Genomic DNA, 21,418 nt, shown 5'->3' on the forward strand with positions numbered 1-21,418 from the left:
AATAGAATGTTGCGGTTTTCCTATGGAAACGTGGTCCTAACTATAACTACCTACTGGCGACTGCCAGTAGGTAATATATATATATATATATATATATATATATACTTACAACCAGGCGGGTCTGACGGACATAAAAGTAAGTTACTTTTGTAAATAAACCATCCGGACAAGATGAACACAGTGTCACCAATTGCTGTTATTTCCTATTTTTTCATTTCAATTATTAGTTTTTTGGGGATAACCATGAACAATCTACACAAGTTACCTCTTTTTATTTTTATTTATAAAGTTTTATATAGCCTGAACATTACCCACGGGGTTATCAGAGCGCTTTATAGTACACTGTTATCACACATACAATTGGAAATCGCATATAATACAAAAGAGGTAGACATTGGTGTTTCGATACAATCGGTGGCAAAAAGTCATCAGAGAGTTAAAGTTTTAGGATGGTAATTTGTTCATTAGAAACATTTTCGCTTCTTTTTTGAAGACGGTAAAGGAGGAGATTCTGCGTACATCTGGGGGAAGGGTGTTCCAAATCTTTGGTGCGTTACCTGAGAAGGCTCTGCACCCAGTTCTCTTTTTGTGGAAGGATTGAGGTTTTAGTAGTAGTAAGCTCGAGCTTCGCGAATATCTGCATCCTCCCGACCACTCCAGCTTTTGTGCTAAATAGCTGGGGGTGTTGCTATGTAGGGTTTTATGTTGTATTCTCGCCTCGTAGGGTAGCCAGTTCAGAGCCTTCAAGGCCAGGGTGATGTGGTTATTTCTTTTTATTCCGGTGACAAGCCTGGCCGCAGCGTTAAGCAACGCCCTGCGTGGTGCTAGCTTGTATTTTGGAATACTGCATAGAGTAGTGCTTCCATAGTCCGGTCTCGGTAGTACTAGTGCTTGCACCGCCATTTTTAGATCAGTCTGTGGGAGGAAGGGATTAAGTTTCCTTAGGATACTCTACTGATAATTGGCTCCCTTGGTGGCATTGTAGATTTGCACTTGCATATTTAAATGTTTGTCCAGGGTGACATCCAGGGATTTTTTGGAGTCAATGATGTGTGGGGCGCAATCAAAGGAAGTTAGATGCTTCAGCCATAAGTCTATCTTGGGTGTGTGATTGGGGGGGAGATGAGGAGGAATTCAGTTTTCTTGCCGTTGAGCAGGAGGTGGTTGCCATTGAGCCAACTTTGGGTATTATGAAGAATGACGTTGAGGGAGGTGAAGTCATCTGGTGAGGAGATTTTCATATATAGTTGTGTGTCGTCCACGTATCGGTGATATAGAATGTTTGCAGAATGCAGCGCGTTGGCGAGGGGTTCCATGAGTAGATTAAAAAGGATTGGTGATAGTGCTGATCCCTGTGGAACTCCTAGGGTGACCATGGGTGGTTGAGATAATGATTGCTTCATCTTGATTCTTTGGGTTCTGTTGCTCAGGAAGGAGGTGAACCATTGTAACACCGGACTGGTTAGGCCCATCATTCGTTCATGTAGGGACAGTAGATTGTTGTGTTTAACTGTGTCGAAAGCGGAAGATAGGTCAAGAAGTATGAATAGGCACGATTCTTTATGATCTAACATTTTTAAAATGTCATCCATAATGTGGGTGAGTGCTGATTCGGTACTGTGGCCTTGACGGAAGCCGTATTGATGTTTATCTAGGAGGTTGAAGTTCTCGATGTGGTTGCAGAGTTGAATTTGTACACATTTTTCCAATAGTTTCGCCAGAGTGGGTATGTTGGATATAGGGCGATAGTTGTTGAGGTCTGTGGAGAGGGAATTGGATTTCTTTAGTATAGGTGTGACCTGCCCTATTTTAAGGCCGTCCGGTATGGAACCTTGCCTCCGAGAGCGTTAACAATGTTTGCCCATAGGGGTAGAATAGAGGTCTTTATAATTTTGAATACAGATGGGGGTAGGGGATTGGACAAATGATTGGCAGGGTTGATCGCTAGCCGGGTGCTATAGATTTCGTGTTCCGGGATGGGTGAGAAGGAGTGCCATTGGCATATTTTTTTCTAGCTTTGATCAGAAAGCTAAAAAGGTCCTTGATCTGTGTGTAAAGCAAAGACTCCTGGTCAGCAGTTTGTTGGAGGTCTTTCTTGGATTGAATGTCATTTTCAATGATTCTAGTCTTTTCTAGGAAGAATTTGGCTCGTCGCAGTTAGGGGTAGCGGGGTTGCTTAGCTCCACTACGTTTGGAGAGTTACGCGATTGATGTTTTACGATTTTGAATAGTTTTTTGGGACGGTTAATGCCTTGGTTCAGCTGTGTTGTGAAGAAGTCTGCTTTAGCTTTTAAGATTTTTCTGTTGTAAGTATTTTCTCAGCGCTCTACGTTGGTATAGGTGTTCAGTGGAGAGTGCTGATTTCTGTGTTCGCACAGCTAGTCTTAACTTGCGTGGGTCCGAGTTTAGGTTCTCATTGAACCATGGTTTGGAGATTTTGGTGGAGACGTTTTTTTCTTGGAGGGGCACTGTGGTATCAAGGATTTCAAGCATAGTGGCATTGTAAAAGTCTGTGAGATCGTGGACGTCAGCCATGTCTGTTGAGGGGATCAGGGCGGAATTGCATTGGGATACCAAGACGTTGGGATTAATATTTTGGATATTCCTTTTCCATTGTTTTGTTCTTTGTAGGTTGGCTTCGTTTTGGAGTTACCCTACTGTTGATGGAGAAGAATATGCTGTAGTGATCAGTCCAGTCACATGGGGAGATGGATTCTAGTGTTATAGTGTTTGTTTTCGCTATGATGAGGTCTAATGTCTCCCCCTTGTTGTGGGTTGGGCTGTCGCAGAATTGGGACAGATCCTGGTCTGACAGAAAGGATTTGAGACTGCTTACATCATGATCGCCAGTATTGTACCAATGGAGATTGAAGGCTCCCAGAAAGATCTGCGGTACTTGTGAGTTGGCATTGGCTGTAATGACTTCCATTAGTTCATCAATGAACTTCAGATTGTCACCCGGGGGGGTGGTATATTATGTGAAGTTTGCAGATGATGCCCTTGTCATCAGAGATGTTGGTGCAAACATATTCACAGGAGGATAAGGAGATGGAGTCTGTTTGATTAACTGTGATTGTTTTTCGATAGATGCAGGCTAACCCCCCTCCGGGTTTCTCAGTTCTATCCAGGCGAAGTATATCATGACTAGGGGGGGCCAGTATGTCAAGGATGGGAGCAGAGGAACTCTTTAGCCAAGTTTAGGTGAGGATGATGATGTCAAGATCATTCGAGAGGATGAGATCATAAATGACTGTAGCATGTTTGTTAGCCGATCTGCAATTGATTAGTGCACACTTTAGTTTGCTAGTCGAGTGAGTGAGGGTAGACTGCAATATGTTGACCTTTGTGAGGCTTTCCCTAATTATGGATCTGTAGTTGTGAGTGGGTTATCTGTAGGGGTTGGGTCAAATTGATAAGATAGTGTCACCTAAAGACTTGCTGCTGTCATTATGGCTGTTGTATGATATGAGAAGGTCATGTAAGTCATTGTCAGATAGATCATCCATAGCACTGATAGGACGATCCGGGTCGTTAGGGGAGGATATTTTACTCCGTGTTGTATAGTCTGGGTGTGGATTTGTGGTGAAGTATCTGCTGGTTTGCTGACTAATTCGGTTCACAGTGTCGCTAGTATCTTTATTAGAATTTAGGAGTTCATTGGTGATTGATGATAGATTTAGAATTTTGTCCGTGAGATGGGCTAGGCCTATGGTTAACTCATTGAATCGTGCAGTCCAGTCATGGTTAAGACACTTAGTTAAGTGTGAGGACGTGTGTTCCCGTATAGTGGTATGACCTCCAGTATGGCCTGGTTGCGTTGAGATCTGGATATCAAGTTGAGTGGGGATATCATTATTAGTTTTTGATAGGATTAGTTGAGTAAGGAGTGTAGTTGGTGAGTCAGAGTAGATGTGAGGGATGGTCTTAAGAGGTGATAACATGAAAGGGGGGGCTGCTGCATGGGAAGGGGGTATGGTCGCTGTGTGTTGATTTTGGATGAGCGGGTAAGGCGTCAGTCGTTAGGGGTTGATCGGGGATCAATGTAAATGTCGAGTCAAGAGGAGATTTGTCAGATAGCTCACCTGCTGGTTGGGCAATTGGGATGTCAGGGGTGGAGTTTCGGTTGGTGCATTCTACATTGGTCGGCAAGTGAATCAGGTGTGTACCTGCATTGGGGTGGTCGGTATCTAAGCTTATGACTGTTCGAGCTGTGCCCGGGGGCCCTGGTGTGATTGAGTCAGTTGTGAGGGACATGTACCTCTTGTTTAATTTGGAATTTTGTCTAGTTTTCAGAAACATAGCTTCAGGGTTCACCTTTCGGTTTCATACCTGTTTCCACCATGCAGATTTTTACCTTCCTTTTTTTTCCTTTGCCGAACCCGTTTTTGTTTACTTTTAGGGCTCTGTATGCTTTTTCCCATGCTAACCAGTGGTAAAGTGCTTGTACTCTCATCTCAGAAAATGGTGAAATTGGCCTACACCTGATTGGTACACTTAATTTACTTTTAAGTCCCTAGTATATGGTACTACAAGTTAACACTGTAGTAAGTTAACACTGCTAGTGGGCAGCAGAACTCATTGCACCACCCACTAAAATAGCACTGTAAAACATGCCTTGGGCCTGCCACTGCAGCCTGTAGTGCAGGTTTAGACTGCCATTTTGACCTGGCAAATAAATATACCTCTAGTCAGGCCCAAACCTTCCTTTTCAATACTTATGTCACCCCTAATTGCTTAAAGGGCAGGATGCATGGTATTGATAAAGTAGGAGATGTGGGTTAAAGTTTTACATGTCCTGGCAGTAAAAAAACTCCTAGAGTCAATTTTCACTATCCCTCTCATAGACTAACACTGGGTTACCTTATTTGGATTCATACGGGCCAACTTCTGATTGGGAGCAGATAGAGAAATGCTGATTACACTTAAATGAATTGCAAATTAAAACCCTCTTTTATGTTACATTTGGATTACACCTCAAAGGGCTGCCTATAGCACACACAAAAGACCCTGAAACCAGGCCTGCCCTGGCCTTTGTCACCTTAGATAGTTTGGAGCCAGGACCAGGGGAAGTGGAAGAACTGACCAGGACCAGTTTTGGGGGTAGGTCAGTGAATTCCCTAACACACAGTCTAGCACCTGTTATAGCAAGCATTGGCATAGCCAATAGGTCTCGCCTTTGGGACCTTATAAGTGTTTAGCCAGAGTTACTGGCTTTGCTAATGTGTCTAAGCGATGTTGTAGAGTAGTGTGGGTTGTGTGCAGCATGTTGAGTTATGATAAAAGAGTGTTATAAGCATTTGTGTTACCTTATCTATAAATCAGATGTTATTATGTATAACTGAATGACTTATTAAATAAAAAGAAAATGAAATTAGCGCTTCACTGGCGAGCTCTGTAAAGTGGCGCAAATGTGTGTGGTTGTCAATAATATCTGGGCACTTTGCAACCACCCTGTCTTGCATTATGTAATTTATTTATTTTTCGTATATTTAACCTTTTAACCCCGGGTATAACTACTGTCTTTGGATATGTCAATATTTGGAGCCTAGTACTGATGCAAATCCTGATAGTTCTATTTCAGGATCTCAGCAGTTAAATACATAACGCAAGGCAGGTTTGAGATGCACTGGGCGAACTCTTCATGTGTGAGTGGTAAGACTGCTTCCCATGCTGCAGGTCAGAAAATATGTGCATTATGATATTTCTGCAAATGGGTATACATTCTGATGTCATGGTTCAAGTGAAAATATGATAGTTGTGACAGGCCATGAGGGGTGTACCTTTTTGTTTTGATTTTTTTTTACTGACCCTAGACTCTACCAGTGGGCCTGACGATGTAACTAGGCTATTACTGAAATGTATTTGAGAACACACTTCGCCATTTTAGACATAACCTGTGCATCTAAGGTTCTGCTTCAGCATATGATAACTGTCTGGCATGTGATAGATTTACCCTTGTAAGTGATGGATGTGCCCTCAGCATGGGATTGCGGCAATCTGTTTATCATACAGGGGACCACTAAATGTAATGGGATTTTCCTTGGTAACATCTCACCTTTCCGAAGTAGAGCATCACGCGTAGAAGGAATAGAAAGAATCGGAAATCCCTTTGAGATCACAAATTGAAGAGAGGGGCCAGAACATTCAGGTAAAAACTCCCACGCTGCAGGAGGTTGGAGGCCGAGATATGGTGTCCTGAGGCCTCTCCCAGTCACAAGCCATGCTGGGGGACGAAGTCCCATCCCAGCGCGTTCACGCAACAACTGGAGTGGGCAGGAAACCACCAATGAAAGGTTGTTTATTTATTTTGGGGCGGTGTTGGGAGCGTTTTCTGCCAGTACCCTCAAAGGAAAAAGACAACACAAGGCAGCTAAGCGTGTATTCTTGGAAATTTCTACTTTAGGGTTTATTGCTCTGGCATGAAGTCCCTATAGTCCTCTGACCAATTTCTTCATCTCTATGTGAGGATTTTGTGAAATGCGCAAGGAGTTATAAATGTGCAAAAGAGAAAAGATACAGCTCTTTTCAATAGCGTGTATGCTAGATGCGCTTCAGAGCAAAAAAGGCAGAAAAACAATCCCTTCCAAGCAAAGCAATGCGAGATATCTTTTCGCCAGTTGACCCTGTGCACTATAATGAAAACCCAAAACAGGGAAAAGAGAAAAGAAACAAGCGCGCGCGCATTGCGCTGAAAGTTGGACCACGAGCAGGCAAATGCAAACAGCTCTTTTCAAGCACTCATGCTTGTGCTGGCATCCACCTTGCAGGAGCGAGCAGCAGCGCGCGGGCCATCAGTTTTCAATTAGTGTGCTCGCTCCCGCAAGGTGGATGCCAGCACAAGTGCTTGAAAAGGGCAGACCAATTTCTAAAGGTCATCTCCTAATGCAGCGCATGCGCGCTGCCTAGGCGAGACCTAAAAATGGGATCTTCAGAACCACTCATCAGAACACTCCTGGACCAGTGGAAGATTCAGAAGGATGGCTTCCCTGCTGGTAGAAGGACTGCCTTGCTGTCCGAAGAAGGAAGTTTGAACCTACCTGCCTTGATTCCAGGCTACGCAGAGTGACTCCAAGGGTCAGTTGTCTGACCTCCTTCATGAGCTCCAGGGACACAGCAAGCTTCCAGAGGCCTCCCTGCAACTTCTCAGCTGACCAGCACAAACTGGAGCTGCCTGGACTTACCTGATGGCTTCTGCTAGCCTCTGCTGGAGTGAGTCCGCATCCCCAAGAGATGCCCCCAAGTCCTGGAGCCTTGTCTGAGAGCTCCTCCTGAAGATAAGGTGAAGATACACATGTTTTAGGCTCTTCGCTACCGCAAAATGACCACTTTGTGCCGAGAATCGACCACCAGCGACAACCACCAACACAAAGATCCAGCGGGACCTGCTCTTTTCATCGACAGTCTGCGATGACCGGCAACACAAGACCTACACTTTGCGCGACAATGACTGTCCGCGATGATCAGCATTTGCGAAACTTCAGCGGCGACTGACTGGCTTTTTGCGGTACAGCAACAACCATCTGCAATGCTTGACCTACTCCTCATGCCGACTGCTCCCCCTCGCAGCCCCAACCTTGCAGCAGAACTAACCAGGTCCCTATATTAGACCCGCGCTCCATCACAGTCGGCCTTGAACGTCTGACTTTCCTCTGGGCCAGTGCAACCAGATACCTGCGAGTGACGCTTTGTGCTTTTTGGCACTATTTTTCCCTAAAGACTTTAAAAACGAATATCTCTGGTCCAGTGATTGGATATTGATCAGCTTGGCATCGTTTTATTTATTAAAGAATTACTCTATTTTTCTAAAATTCGTTTGGGATTTTTCTTGTGTTGTTTTGTTTTTAATAGTGTTTAAGTGCTGCATAAATACTTTACACATTGCCTCTAAGATCAGCATGACTGCTTTTGTGCCAAGCTGTGCTTAGGAAACGTTAAGCACAAATACATTTAGTGACTTTGTAGTTCACCCTGGCAAGGATTGTGTTTATTGTTTGAGTAGGGCTTCCACCACTCATCTAAATAATCTAATTTCTTACAACTACCAGTTAGAAAAATGCAAAAACTATTGTTAAAATGTGGTGTTCTTTTAAATTCTGCTTGTTCTTGAAAGCTGGGACAATGGTGAACTTAGCACAGCAAACCTATTGTTGATGTCATATTTAGAAGGAAGAAAATACCCTTTATTGCACAGCACTTGTTTCTGATTTTTTTTAAAAACCCCAAACGTTACTAGAATTTAGCCTTTTTCTCAAATACCCAAACCATGGGTAAAATCCCAAATAAGTTGAAAAACAGAGAATGCAAATTTGGCCTAGATACCTTTTATGGAAAAAAATAATGAATGCTTAGGTTCAACGTGCACAAAACATCAAAACGGACTTTACCAGACTGGAAAAGTGTCAGCAGTTAGGAAGTTAAAAACATAAAAATCATATTTTATTCACTCGGCGAAAAGTACACATTTTAAAATCCTGTATGTTTTTTATTGTGTTTTTACTTTGAGTCATTTGTAACCCCAATTACCCTTTCACATTTGAAAGAGATATACATGATGTAGAAGAGAGAGATGGAACAGGGATGGAAACGAGAGATGGGAACTTGAGAGAGTGGTTTGGAATGACAGGACGGTGCTTGCCTCGGCATTATCCCCAACGGCAGTAAAAACTTCGGGTGCCTTCCTTGTTTGGGTATTGTATTGTTTTAATAGTTCAAAGCAGCCTTGCAGATGGTGACAGCGCAAAGAGCACTACAAGGACCAGAATGCCTTTGGAGGAACCTCAAGCAGACAGACGTTACCAGGCACCAGGTAATAATAGCGATGCACAAAAGCTCCAATAACGCGTTGAGAAATGTAACAGGCCTTCTTCCATTTCATAAGCTCTATACTTGTCGGGTGTTGTTTTCATTTCGAAAGCTCGAATATTCTCTGTCCTCCATCAGCCGGCGATCCAACACTGAGCTCTCTCCTTAGTGCCTTTCCTGAAACCCGAGCCCTCACTCCATGCTCTGTCCCCTTCCCCACTGCACCCCAGTGCGCCTGGCCTCCGAGAGGAAGCTTCCGGTGTGAGTGTGCGTGTTATCTTTAATCCACTCCGGGTAGGTTACAGTGGACTCGGAGCTATGCCCATTCACCAGTGCATCCGGCCTCGGCTCCAGCCAGCTCCAAGCATTCCCGACAGGTGAAAGCGATGACACGTCTCAGCGCCTCACCTGACAGAGGGGATGTTTTTCAATTCCTTTTTGTTCTGATTTTCTTTTTTTTCTTTTTTCGAGACTGGGATTTCTTGTATGGACCGTAAACTGTAATTTATTTTTCACGGGCGTGATTTTGGTATTTCAAAATCAACATCTGCTTAGGGGTTCGAAGAATCCACTGGCTGGCATATATTTTGGAATTCGTTGTTTGTCAACATGTAATAGAATCTCACATTTTAACCGGGGAGACGTCCGCAGACAAAGGTATGTGAAAATCTCTTCTCGGCACGAAAATGCTGGGAGCATAAAATATGGGGGAGAGAATAACAGCGAGGTAAATAAGAAACAATGTCTACCAAAAATTTCAGCAACAGAAAATGTATGTTGTTTAGCACCAGAAAAGACATCTGAAAAGTGCAGCATGCCTTGTTCAAGTTTACTACATTTGAAGTATGTGTACATTAATGTAGAGTTTAGTGGTTGGAGCTGCAAGTGGGAAAATGTTGATTATAGAACACTAATGTGTATTTTCAAGATCGCGGTATGGTGCATCTTGCTTTACGTGTAATGTAAGCGGAAACAGCAGGAGCATCATAGCGGTTTATGAAAAGTGCAGGTTTTCAAACGATCCTTTGTTTAAATAGTTCAATGAAATTCCAGACAGATAAGGAGAAATCCATCTATTTAAAGGTGCAACAGAAAATAAATATTTCCTTCCAGGAGAGGTGTGTAGCTCACCTCTCATAGAAAAGATGTAATTCCAGGGTGGGACATTTGTGTTTGTTCCCAGAGAAAATGCCCATATATTTAACCCACGCGCTCCGGTCACTCCGAGAGTGTTGTGCTTCATCCTTTCAAACTTCTGTTGTGATGTGTAATTGCTAAAGAAAAGGAGGAACAGGGCACCTGCCTCGTTCCCGCATGGTCCATCTTCCCACATAAGACCAAAGCTCCAGATTTCTGTGTCTGGTGCCTCAACCCCCGAGAGACTCTGTTTATGGCTGGGTGGTGCTGGGGGCGTTGAGACACTTGCCGCTTGTGGCCCTCTTGGCCTTTACATGCGGAACACCTGGTGAACAGGAGCACAAGCTGCTGTTTAGTTGCTGATCACTAATATTTAGAAAAAAATGTTAAATATACGGGCAAGCATTTATTAACCTGCAAATGAATGCTTTACTGTTTATTTAGCATTCTTTTAGACCTCCCTACTTGATCCCAGACTCACCCAGGTTCCCTACCGCCAACCTGCTGGCATCAGTGCCCATGCTCTACGGGTTTCTTTAAGAATAAAACATTTGTCTTGACGAACCAAGATTCTTTGATACTTCATCTAGGTATGCTCAGGATCTCAAATGCAGCTTGTGGGAATCCTTTTCCTAACTTGGGAAGCATAGAGTGCAGGGGCGGCTCGTACTTATTGGCGGAGGAGCGTCGCCCTACTGGTCAGTCAGCGAAAAATAAAATGTTAGTAAAACAATATCATCATTTTATTTTCCACTGACTAACTCTGACAGTGAATCCCAGGCTGGCGGGGCGGGACGGGCCATTGCAGGGAAGAGAGTTGTGAATTGCAAGTGCGCATGCCGGTTTGGTTGCCTTTCTTAGGACAGCCAAACCAACTTGTGCCCTTACATTTCTCCAACCCAGCTGTGTTTCACAGGCAGGTGGAGAAATGGCACAGGCTACCTGTGCCTGAGCGAGGGTCAGACCAGCCCGCTCAGGCCAATCCTGGCGCTGCTCTCCTGCTTGGTAGAGCATGAGAGCTATGTCTGGTTTCGGTGGAGAGCCTGTGCTTTGTGCGCCAATGACTGCCAGGAGGAGGGGAGCACCAAGGCAGCGTCGGTGGCGGTCAGGTAAGTTAAAAGAAATATATTATTCCCTCAACACTCCCTCCTCTCCTGCCCCACCACTTTGGATTTGTGGCAGCCTCCACTGATAGAGTGGCTGTTCCCCCACCCTCCCTCTGCTGAGCACCCTTCTAAGGGATACCAGAGAATCTTTGTCAACTATTTTTTATGTGGACAAGAGTGCATTGACGAATTTTATAAAACATTTTACCCCCGTGACCCCTATATCCCCCCACACCCCCCTCCCACCCATGGAGAACCCTTGGTGTATCTAACCGGAACAAATCCAGTAGCTAGCACCCCATCTCAAGCTCCCGTGACCCTCCCCGACGCTGAACCAATTTCCCCTCCAAAAGTGATCTAATTGCACACATATTCTAACAAAATCTGTAAATGCTGGTATATGAGAATGGGAGTTTATGGATCCAACAAGGATCAACAACAAGGATAGAACAAGGAAAGGGAAAAGGAGAGGAAAGGAGAAAACAGACTAGAATGTTTTATAAAATTCCTCATGTGCCAACCTTGTGCGCTATTGTATTCTGCTGGGTGTAGGATAATTTCAGATATGCAACTATCAGACATTAGGTTAGGTCATACGGGTGATGTCCCAAGTCTCTGGGTGGGGTTGAGAGGCGTTAAAGTCAGATGGCTAATTTAAAGATAATATCTTGGAACGTAAATGGCCTGCGTACTAAACCTAGGGCCAGGAAAATACTTCAATATCTTCAGGATTCAGAGGCACAGGTCTTTATCCTGCAAGAGACGCATTTGGTTCAAGACAAAATGGATACGTTAGTTAAGGAGAATAAGTGGATCGATTTTTCAATTTCTACTTCTCAGTCTTTGACTTGTAGAGGGGTTTCACTTATCTTTAAAAAACAACTTAGGGCTAAAGTGTTAGATTTTAAGGTTGACCCAGTGGGTAGATGGGTTATTGCCTCCCTGTCTATTTTGGGCAGTCAGTTTACTATTGTGGGGTATTATGGTCCTAATCAGGACGATCCGTCATCTTTGGAGGTAATCTTTTCTCACCTTTTGTCCTTCCCAGAGCCTGTAATTTTTGCAGGTGATTTTAACATCGTCCTAGACCCCAGTCTTGATAAATCGCATAATAGTCGATCTCGAATTTCATCAAAATCTAGATCCTTTTTGCTTAATGCAATGAAGCAATATGGCTATGTGGATATTTGGAGGTTGAGGGCAGGTGAACAGCTGGGTATCTCTTATAGGAATCAAAATATCGCCACCAATCCAGAATAGACTTTGTATTAGTCAGCCATACATTAGTAGATTCTGTTAAAAATGTTAAATACCTCCCGTTACATTTATCAGACCACTCTGCAGTAACCATGGAGCTTATTTCGATGCTAAGTTTGTCGGCTAGAAGTTGGTCCTTTGATCGCTCCTTACTTTCTCACCCAGACGATGTTCTTTTTTTTAAGTCTGAGGTGAGTCACTTTTTAACAACAAATGTAGGATCGGCAAGCATCGGAGTGGTGTGGGACTCTCTTAAAGCTTTTGTGAGAGGCCTTATTACAAACAAAATGGCTTACAGGAGGAGGCAATACAAAGAGGCAGTGACATCAGTGGAAGCAAACATCGCTAAGACTCAGTTAGACCTAGACGCTGATTCCATTACATCAGAGGATCGCTCTCTTTTGTCTGGAAGATTAATTTCTTTAAAAGGCCACCTCGCTTCTATCTTAAATCAGTGGATACAAGAAAGATGGGAGGCCAGTAAGCTCGCACATTTTCAGTATGGAGAAGGAGCAGGGAAGCTATTGGCATGGAAAACCAAAACAGACCAAGTTCGTAATAATATCGAGGTGATTAATGTCAATGGCTCCCCACTCTCCCGGGATGAAGATATTAGATCCGCCTTCAGAGAATTTTTTCAAAATATCTACTGTGAGGATAAGAACATCAGTCCAGTTAGTATTAAAGGTTGGCTCAGTAAGATCAAACTTCCAGCACTTTCTGATGAGCAAAGTGAGAGGTTGGATAGTGTAATCTCGGAGGAGGAAGTTATCAAGGCTATACATAATGCCAAAAAGGGGAAGGCGTCCGGTACAGACGGCCTACCGGCTGAAATGTATAAAGTCCTGGAGCAGGAACTTGTCTCCTTCTTGGTACTACTGTTTAATGATATTTTACTGGATGGTGGTCGGCCCCCGACATCATGGGACAGTGCGTCTATTACGGTAATCTTAAAACCAGGGAAACCGTCTACTGCATGTGGTTCCTATAGGCCAATCTCCATACTAAATGTCGACTATAAAATATTTGCCTCAATTCTGGACAATAGATTAGCTCTTGTTGCCCCCAATATCTTACACCCGGATCAGAAAGGGTTTGTCAGAGGGCGACAGTTATATGAATTAACTTTTGATTTAATAGGGGCTATCGACTTGGCAGTTCTGGAGTCCCTCCCCCTGGCGGTTCTTACCTTGGATGCCACCAAGGCCTTCGACAGAGTTAATTGGTTGTATCTGTCGGAGGCCTTGGCAAAGTTCAATGTGGGAGCAGGGTTTCGCCGGACAATCAGTCTATTATATCAGAACCCAAGTGCCTGTGTACTGATTAATGGCATCTTGTCTGACCCCTTTAACATCTCAAGGGGTACGCGACAGGGCTGCCCCCTCTCCCCACTTCTTTTCGATCTATACGTTGAACCATTCGCTCAAAATTTAAGGGACAATGTCGACATCAAGGCGTTCGCGTACAGGGGTTGGGAAAGGAAAGTGGCCCTGTACGCTGATGATATCCTCATTTTCACCTCTGATGCCCGTACGGCTCTCCCGGAAATAGTTAAGCTAGCCTCGGAATTTGGGGTAGTGTCCGGGTACGAGATCAACGCTTCAAAAACCGAGATGCTGGCCTGGGGTATGGATAAGAGCTTTTGTATCTCGGGTATTCAGCCAGGAAATAAATTGAGATACCTGGGCCTCGATATTGTGGAAAATATAGATCAGATTGTAAATATCAATTTTTCCAAGGTAGCCAAGGACTGCCGTAAGTTGCTTCAATCTTGGTCCCATCTTCCTTTGTCTTTATTAGGAAGGGCTAACTTGGTTAAGATGGCTGTCTTGCCAAAGATTTCCTTTCTTTTCAACACTATCCCTCTGTACTTTGATCCAAACCCTATTAAAACTTTTCAGGCCGAGATTAACACTTTTATCTGGAATAAACATCTTCCAAGAATTTCGTGGAAAAAGTTAAGGAGGCGCAGGGAAAAGGGGGGGCTGGCCGCCCCGGACATCCAGGTCTATGCCTGGGCGTTCCAGTTATCTCATGCTAGGGTGTTGTTAAAAAAAACATTAGAGTATGGGGTGGGAACTCTATACACCACTCTGCTTAGGGGAGAGGGGTTTAGCCAGTCTGGGTTCCTACTGAAATTCAGAGATCCCAAGTTCTTTAAAAAAATTAAATTGAAAATTCTATTGGGAATGGCAAGGACTTGGGCCCAGGTTTCAAAATCCATTAAAATAGGGTACTATAGTACTAGAACTCCCTTATGGGATCTCCCCGATAATCCACCCTGGTTGGGAGACTCACTTGCAGTACCTATTAGAGAGGCAGGGGTGGAGGTCTGGGGTGATCTATTTGTTGAGGGGGAACTGCTCTCCTGGGAGTGTTTGAGTAGAAAGATTGGCCCTGGCCTAGCTAGGCTAAAATATCTGCAGATGTCCAGCTGGTCTCGCTCCTATTCTGCACAGCCCTCTCGAAGAAAAAATAAATTCCCAGTAGGTGGTTATAGTACCCTTATTACTTTGTTAATTGATAGACCCCCTGCTAAGAAGGAGATCTCGTCCTGGTACAATCTGATTTTGGATGAGATGGACGGAGTATTTAAGCTTCCACATGAACTCTGGGGGGCTGATATAAGTAATACTGATTTGCAAGAGTTATGGAGAACATCTTGTAGACTGCTGTGGGATGTGGTGAAACCGGCGTGGTTGCGTAGGAACCACATCTTTACTATCCACAGAGCATATTATTCCCCCCTTCGACTTTCTAAATTTACTCAGGGGAATATGGTGGTGTGTGCTAGATGTGGACTCCTAGCAGCCTCTGACATCCACAAGTTTTATGAATGCCCCCTTCTGTCTCAGTTTTGGGAAGCCATTTGTAAGATCCTGTCGTCTTCAATAGACTCCAAAATAACTGTACATCCCCAGTTGGTGATTTTTGGAATCTAAGAGGGGGTCTCCAGCTCGGCGAAGAAGCTAGTATTTTAAGCTATACTACTGGCTAGAAGGGAGATATGCAGAAAGTGGAAGGACCCTTTACCTCCTTCTATCAATGATTGGTACGCCTCTGCCCTGCATGTTTCTAAGTTTGATTTGGCTCGAGCTGGGAACCCAGACAAAAGATCATTTTGGCACCTTCTTAAATGGGATCAGTGAGACTCTGTTTTTTTTTTTTTTTCCCCAGTTCCAATGATTAAGCCATCTATCCCACTGCTTGGTATAAGCGGTGCTCTGATTCCTTTTTCAGCACTTGGGTAGCACCCTGGCTGAACTTCTGAGGTTATGGTATGGCGATCGCTGGTATGTCAAGCCCTATTGCTGTGGGACGAGGCCCCGGTTCCATGACTATCCCCCCCAGTTGGTATGAACTGTGACAGCATATTGCTTGGAAGCCGATTGATTGCGCATATAGAACCTTGGTGGCATATGAGGACAAAAAAAGAATTAAAAAAAAAGAGTGCATTGACGTTACTCTGGCCTCCCACTTGCTTATATCCATTAAAGGTTTTAGATGCACAGGCATAGTTCAGGAAAGCAGCATGTGCATTAAAGTTGGTGGTTTTAACTTCATGTGCACATCCAACCCTAGTCTGCACCTCCCAAAGGAAATAGGAATCCCTTGTTCCTTCATTAGCGATCCTAGTTCTGGCCAAAATGATGATCGTGCATCACTAACCAAACACATGGCTATAAAAGCACCACATTCTGTTCCCTCCCTAATGAAGACATTAAGGGACCGATTACAATGCAGCTCGATGGTCGGAGCCTTCCGAGCCGCATCATAATGGGCCGCCTCATTTTAATGGAGGCGGTCTTAAAGGAATTTGACTGGTAGTTCCGGCTGGTTTCCGACAGGCTCGAAGAGCCCATTCGCCAGTCGTAATGCGGCAAAGTCCAGCCTTGAGATTACGATGATGGTTTCCGACCTGGTTTCCATGCCGGTCTTTCCGACATGGAAACCAAGTTGGAAAGCGTCTTTGGGCGCCCACAGCAGGCCCCCCTTGGGTACACGGCCTCCGGTTGGAGGCCGAGTGGGCACCGATTTATCCCTGCAACTTGAGAGATGAACTGCACCTCTCATTTTACTATGGGAGCATGCATTATGACCAGTGTTCGGTCGCATCCTAATCAGGTGGTCAGGACTGCCGCATGGGTGTTGCTCGGTCCCATGACCGATGCGATGTCGGGCGAAAGTGAATGCGCCCAACATCGTAATGAGGCCCTAAGTATGGTGATTTTATAATGGCATGTTACACTTTGGATGGTGGCATTCTTCGAATCAATTTCTGTACAATGGTTTAGAGGTTCTAGTAGTTGTGCAGCTGAGACTCTTTTTGGATGAAAGACAGTTCACAGTGAGGAGGAAAATCTAGATTACAGTCACTGACTCTCTAGTAATAGTTACATCATTTTTCCTTGGGAATGACACTTTAAAATCTCTATAAATTCATTGCGTCTGAGAAAACCTTCCTAATGTTTTTTTCTCCATATTTTGTTGTTGTTTGAATATGGTTTATTAGAATAATGTAATAGCAAGTATATATTGATTATGACTTGAAATTATACAATCTTTTTTGAAAACACAATGTATCGGAAAAAAACACAACATTAAACCAAGAGAAAACAAAACGCTAATGCATTACAAAAGTCTATATAGCTAATACAATTTAGTAGTCCGTATCTAAAACTGTAGTATTGTATATTTTAAATTTGATCGAGATTGGAAGAAAAAAAGAAGAGAAAAGAAACAAAAGAAAGAAAATGGAAAGAAAACAATAAAATCATTAAAACTTACACGCAGCTAATTAGTCATTTGATTGCAAATACATATTTCCCAAATACCAAGATTGCTATTATGAAACAAAAATGAAAAAGTTCACGGTGGCTGGAATGTCAAGGAACTGTCTTAAATCTGATCCCATTTGTTGTTTAAATAACTTGCAAGGGGTGACCAAAATACATCATTTTTAAATAGATAGTACATAGACATGACAGATGCTCTGTCTAGTCTGTGCCAGCCAATGCTGAGAAGAACTCCCCCAAAATACAAATTGAATATCAAATGGAAAGGTAATTGAACAAATTGTTAATATTAGTTTACTTACTGCAATCCAGATTTTTTTTTATTGATGGGCATTGAAAAAGCAGATATATATATAGGTACCTGGGGTAGTTGTACAAAACCAACATACATTTCGTATGGTTGGATTATATTTATGTAGAACGGTTGGGGTTAAAAACAGCCTGTTATAAAAATAATATCTTGTTTGTGTAGTGCTGGTACTGCAAGAAATGTGGTGTATTTTGGACCATATTAAATTTCATGTTTTGAACTGAAGCGAGCAGTGCATATCAGATTCCCATAATGATTCAACCTTAGATTTAGATCCAGTGGGAGATAAATGACATAAATGTTTATATATATATATATATATAAGATGCTTTGAAAGCTAGGAAAGGTTAAAATGGTCGGAAATCTGAGGACCAATGGGTGATGATGCATGTTTAAGTGTAGAAACAGTTTTATAGATAACAGTCTTTAGAGATTTGTATTTTAGTATAAAAGCTGAGGAGAGGCCATATTGCCTGTGAGGTTACTGAAAAAAGAGAGGAAGCAGCTCTTTGTATAATTGCTTAACCTGAAATATGCCATTCATCGCCCAATCCTTCCAAAGAATAGTACGATTAGACAATTTAATATTTTTGTTAAATCAAATGGACAATTCCAAAAACCTTTGTAGAGGTATTATAAAGTATGGTAAACGCCAATGGGACACAATGATTAGTATTGGGAGAAGAAAAAGACCTTGGAGGTTTTGAGAAGAATGTCAGAGAGCGAAAGGGAAAAGGCAATATTACGGATTCTTCTAGTTTGTGCCAAATATTAGAGGGTACGGTTGTGTGTGCGACTAAATGAGGTAAACTTTGTTTTAAAAAATATGCTGTTTAATAATTTCATACATTTCGCAATTTTACACCCCACAACTATTTGGGTTTGCATAATGAATCTAGTGAAATGTGAGATTTGCATCCATTCCTCAAAAAGGATCTAAGATATTCATTAATGCTTTTGAAAAATTTCAGCGGGAGCTTAACTAAAAACATACATAACTAAAAATGAATGACTGATAACTTCATCATTTTAAGGGTAGCTCATCTACCCCATCAAGATAGGTATAACGGGAACCACTTCTCAGTCATTTGTATAACTCCATTATGAACATCAGTCATGTTTATTATGTGTAGGGTATTAATAATGGAATTAGAGTATGTGATCTCCAAGCACCTATTGTATTGAGAACTCTATTTGAACCCAGTATCTGTAAACATGTCTTTTAAAACATATTTGTCTAATAGAAGAACTTCAGATAATGTGAAGTTTAATTTATATCCATATAGTCGTAAATAAAGAGTTGAAAGTTTTCTAAAAGCAGGCAGTGAGGTTTATGGATTTAATACGAAAAGGATCACGTCATCAGCATATGCAGTAAATTTGACATCAACGTCCATGTATGTAAAACCCTTAAAAGAGGAGGAATGGTGCACAGAATGTGTAAAAAGGGTTCCAGCGACAAAATAAAAAGTAGCTGTAATAGTGGACAGCCCTGTCTAGTTACCCATGAATGAGAAAGGTAAGAAGGTTGGAGACCATTAATAAATATTGACTTTTTCGGGGAAGAGTACAGAAGTTGAATATATTTTAATATGACTGGATGGAATCCATGCCATTTAAGAGCACGAATCATGAAGCGCCAATCCACCCTATAAAACGCCTTTTCAGTGTAGAGTGTAATGGTAGCAATGAGAATAGTGATGTGTGATACAAGATGCATAATGTCCAAAAATGCTCTAGAGTTATCCGCCATGAGTCTGCCTTTGACAGATCCTGTTTGTTCCATCCCAATGAGCTCTAGAATAAATTGGGGGGATTCGAAGTGCGAAAATGTTTGCAAAAAGTTTACAATCTAAATTAATGAGAGATATAAGTCTATAGTTGGCACATATAGTTAGATCTTTATCTTTTTTGGGTATTAGACATATCATGGGCTCTAAAAGGAGCCATGACCTTCATTTTTAGAGAGAAAATATTGGTATAAGGAGAGTAAATGAAGGATCGAAATATGAGAGAACCTGGAGTAGAATTCAACAGAGAAGCCAGCAGAGTCGGGGGCTTTGTCATTTAGGTAGTCTAGCTAAGACTTCTTTTAATTCTAAAAGAGAAATATATTTTTCTAGGGAGTAAAAATCCATTGTATGCTTTTGGCGTGGTGGAAGAGAATCAAAGAAATTATTGAGTGCCTCATCTGAAGGGGACTGTTCACGTGTATACAAAGTTTGATAAAAATTTGCAAAGCATTAAAAAAAATTGGAATCTTTGAAATGTGAAATATCTTTATTATTTGTCATTTGAACTATTTTGGATATTTGTGATTTAAATTTCAAATAGTTAACAAGCAATTTGCCAGCTTTATTATGACCTCCCTAAAATTCAGAATTAAGCCTTAGCAAAACTCCCACAGCCTCTTCTGTAGATCTTTTAATAAAGTCAAACTTGGCCCGAAGAAGTCGTTTTAAAATATCCTTATCTTTTGAAGTATGAAATAAATGTTCGGGGTGTTTAATGGAGGTAAGTAAAGTGGCTGCTTCTTATTGGGCTTTATTCTTTCTAAGTGCAACAGACCGGCGGATGCATCCTAAAAACATAGAAAGGAAGATCCAAAGTCGAGTAAGATGTAAATTAATCATTAAGGAAGTGTTCAAACTGTTCCACAAAAACTTTAGCAAGCTAGTATTAAAACGCCATCTATTGGACTTTGCTGTGTCAGGTAAAATCTCCAAATCAATTATAACTGGTACGTGATCAGAGATGAGAATAGAGCCAATTTCTGCATTAGTTAATGTGGCGATTAAATGAGGTGCGAGAAAGATGTAATCTATCCTGGAGTGGGACTGATAAGCAGGAGAGTAAAAGGTCAATTCTAAAGTGTTCGGGTTACATACCCTCCAAGCATCTACGGTCCCTCTGGAATGAATAGAATGTTTAAATGTTTTTCCAGTTTATTAGGAATGTATTTACATAGTAATTTCCTGGCAATGAAGGGATCTATAACCTGATTACAATCTTCACCCACTATAAAAGGTGTGTTCGTGCAGGATTGTAAAGTAGCACCCACATTTTTCCAAAAATTGATATCAACTCCTTTTGGACCATAAACGTTGAGCATTGAAATTGGTATATGGTTTATAGTGAGGTGAAGAAGAAGCCATCATCACTTGTCATCTCTTCCCGAACCACCAGAGGAGCGATTTCTGACATAAAATTGCAATCCGATTCTTATTGTTACAGACTGGAGAACCAAAGCTCCTTTAATTAATCAATATCCTTATCTAAAAATTGGATTTCTTGTTTCAGGGTCATTTTACATTTTAGTCTAGATATATGTGCAAGAACCTGCTGTCTCTTAATGGGATTGCACATATTTTTAACATTCCAGGGCACAATCCAAAGATCATTTGTCATCTAAAAAGTAATGCCTATATATATTGAGCTTATATATATATATATATATATATATATATATATATATATATTATATATATATATATGTATATATATATATATAATACATATATATGTATATATATATGTGTGTGTGTGTGTGTGTGTGTGTGTGTGTATATATGTATGTATGTATAAAACTTGACCAATAATAAAACCAAATTAGATTTAAGCATGTATTATTAAAATTAACTAAATAATGAAAGAATAGGAGAAAGAAGCAAAGGAGAGAAAGTTGAAAAATGAGAAAAGGAGGAAAGAGAGAGAAGAAATAGTTGTTAAAGAAGAAGAAAATTCTAAGAAGCCAAAAAAGATTTAACCATATTGAGCAGGAAGACACAAATGTCAACATAAATGCAAAGGAGGGGTGGTGAAAATCAAAACGGAAGACAGACAAATGGACACAGAGTCTACCGGGAGCTATCAAGGAGACCTCTAAATAACTATAAACTTACCAAAAACAATAATATCGTAAAAGATAGTGAGACAAATATATTATGAATAACATTATAACATTTTAGAAGCACTTAACAATATATGGGGAACATGATGAACACACAAAG

At 41.8% G+C, this 21,418-nt stretch overlaps 1 protein-coding gene across 1 annotated transcript in view; it reads left to right on the forward strand.

Annotated features, from left to right (window-relative positions):
• Positions 1–8,961: 8,961 nt before the first annotated feature.
• Positions 8,962–21,418, forward strand: part of SSC4D (scavenger receptor cysteine rich family member with 4 domains) — a 451,954-nt gene continuing 439,497 nt past the window's right edge. The window contains exon 1 of the mRNA XM_085649606.1: positions 8,962–9,459. The gene's annotated coding sequence lies outside the window, so the exon portion shown is untranslated. The remainder of the gene's footprint in view (positions 9,460–21,418) is intronic.

This window comes from Triturus cristatus, chromosome 3_2, assembly GCF_964204655.1.
Source record: "Triturus cristatus chromosome 3_2, aTriCri1.1, whole genome shotgun sequence".
In the NCBI taxonomy this organism is placed as follows: domain Eukaryota; kingdom Metazoa; phylum Chordata; class Amphibia; order Caudata; family Salamandridae; genus Triturus; species Triturus cristatus.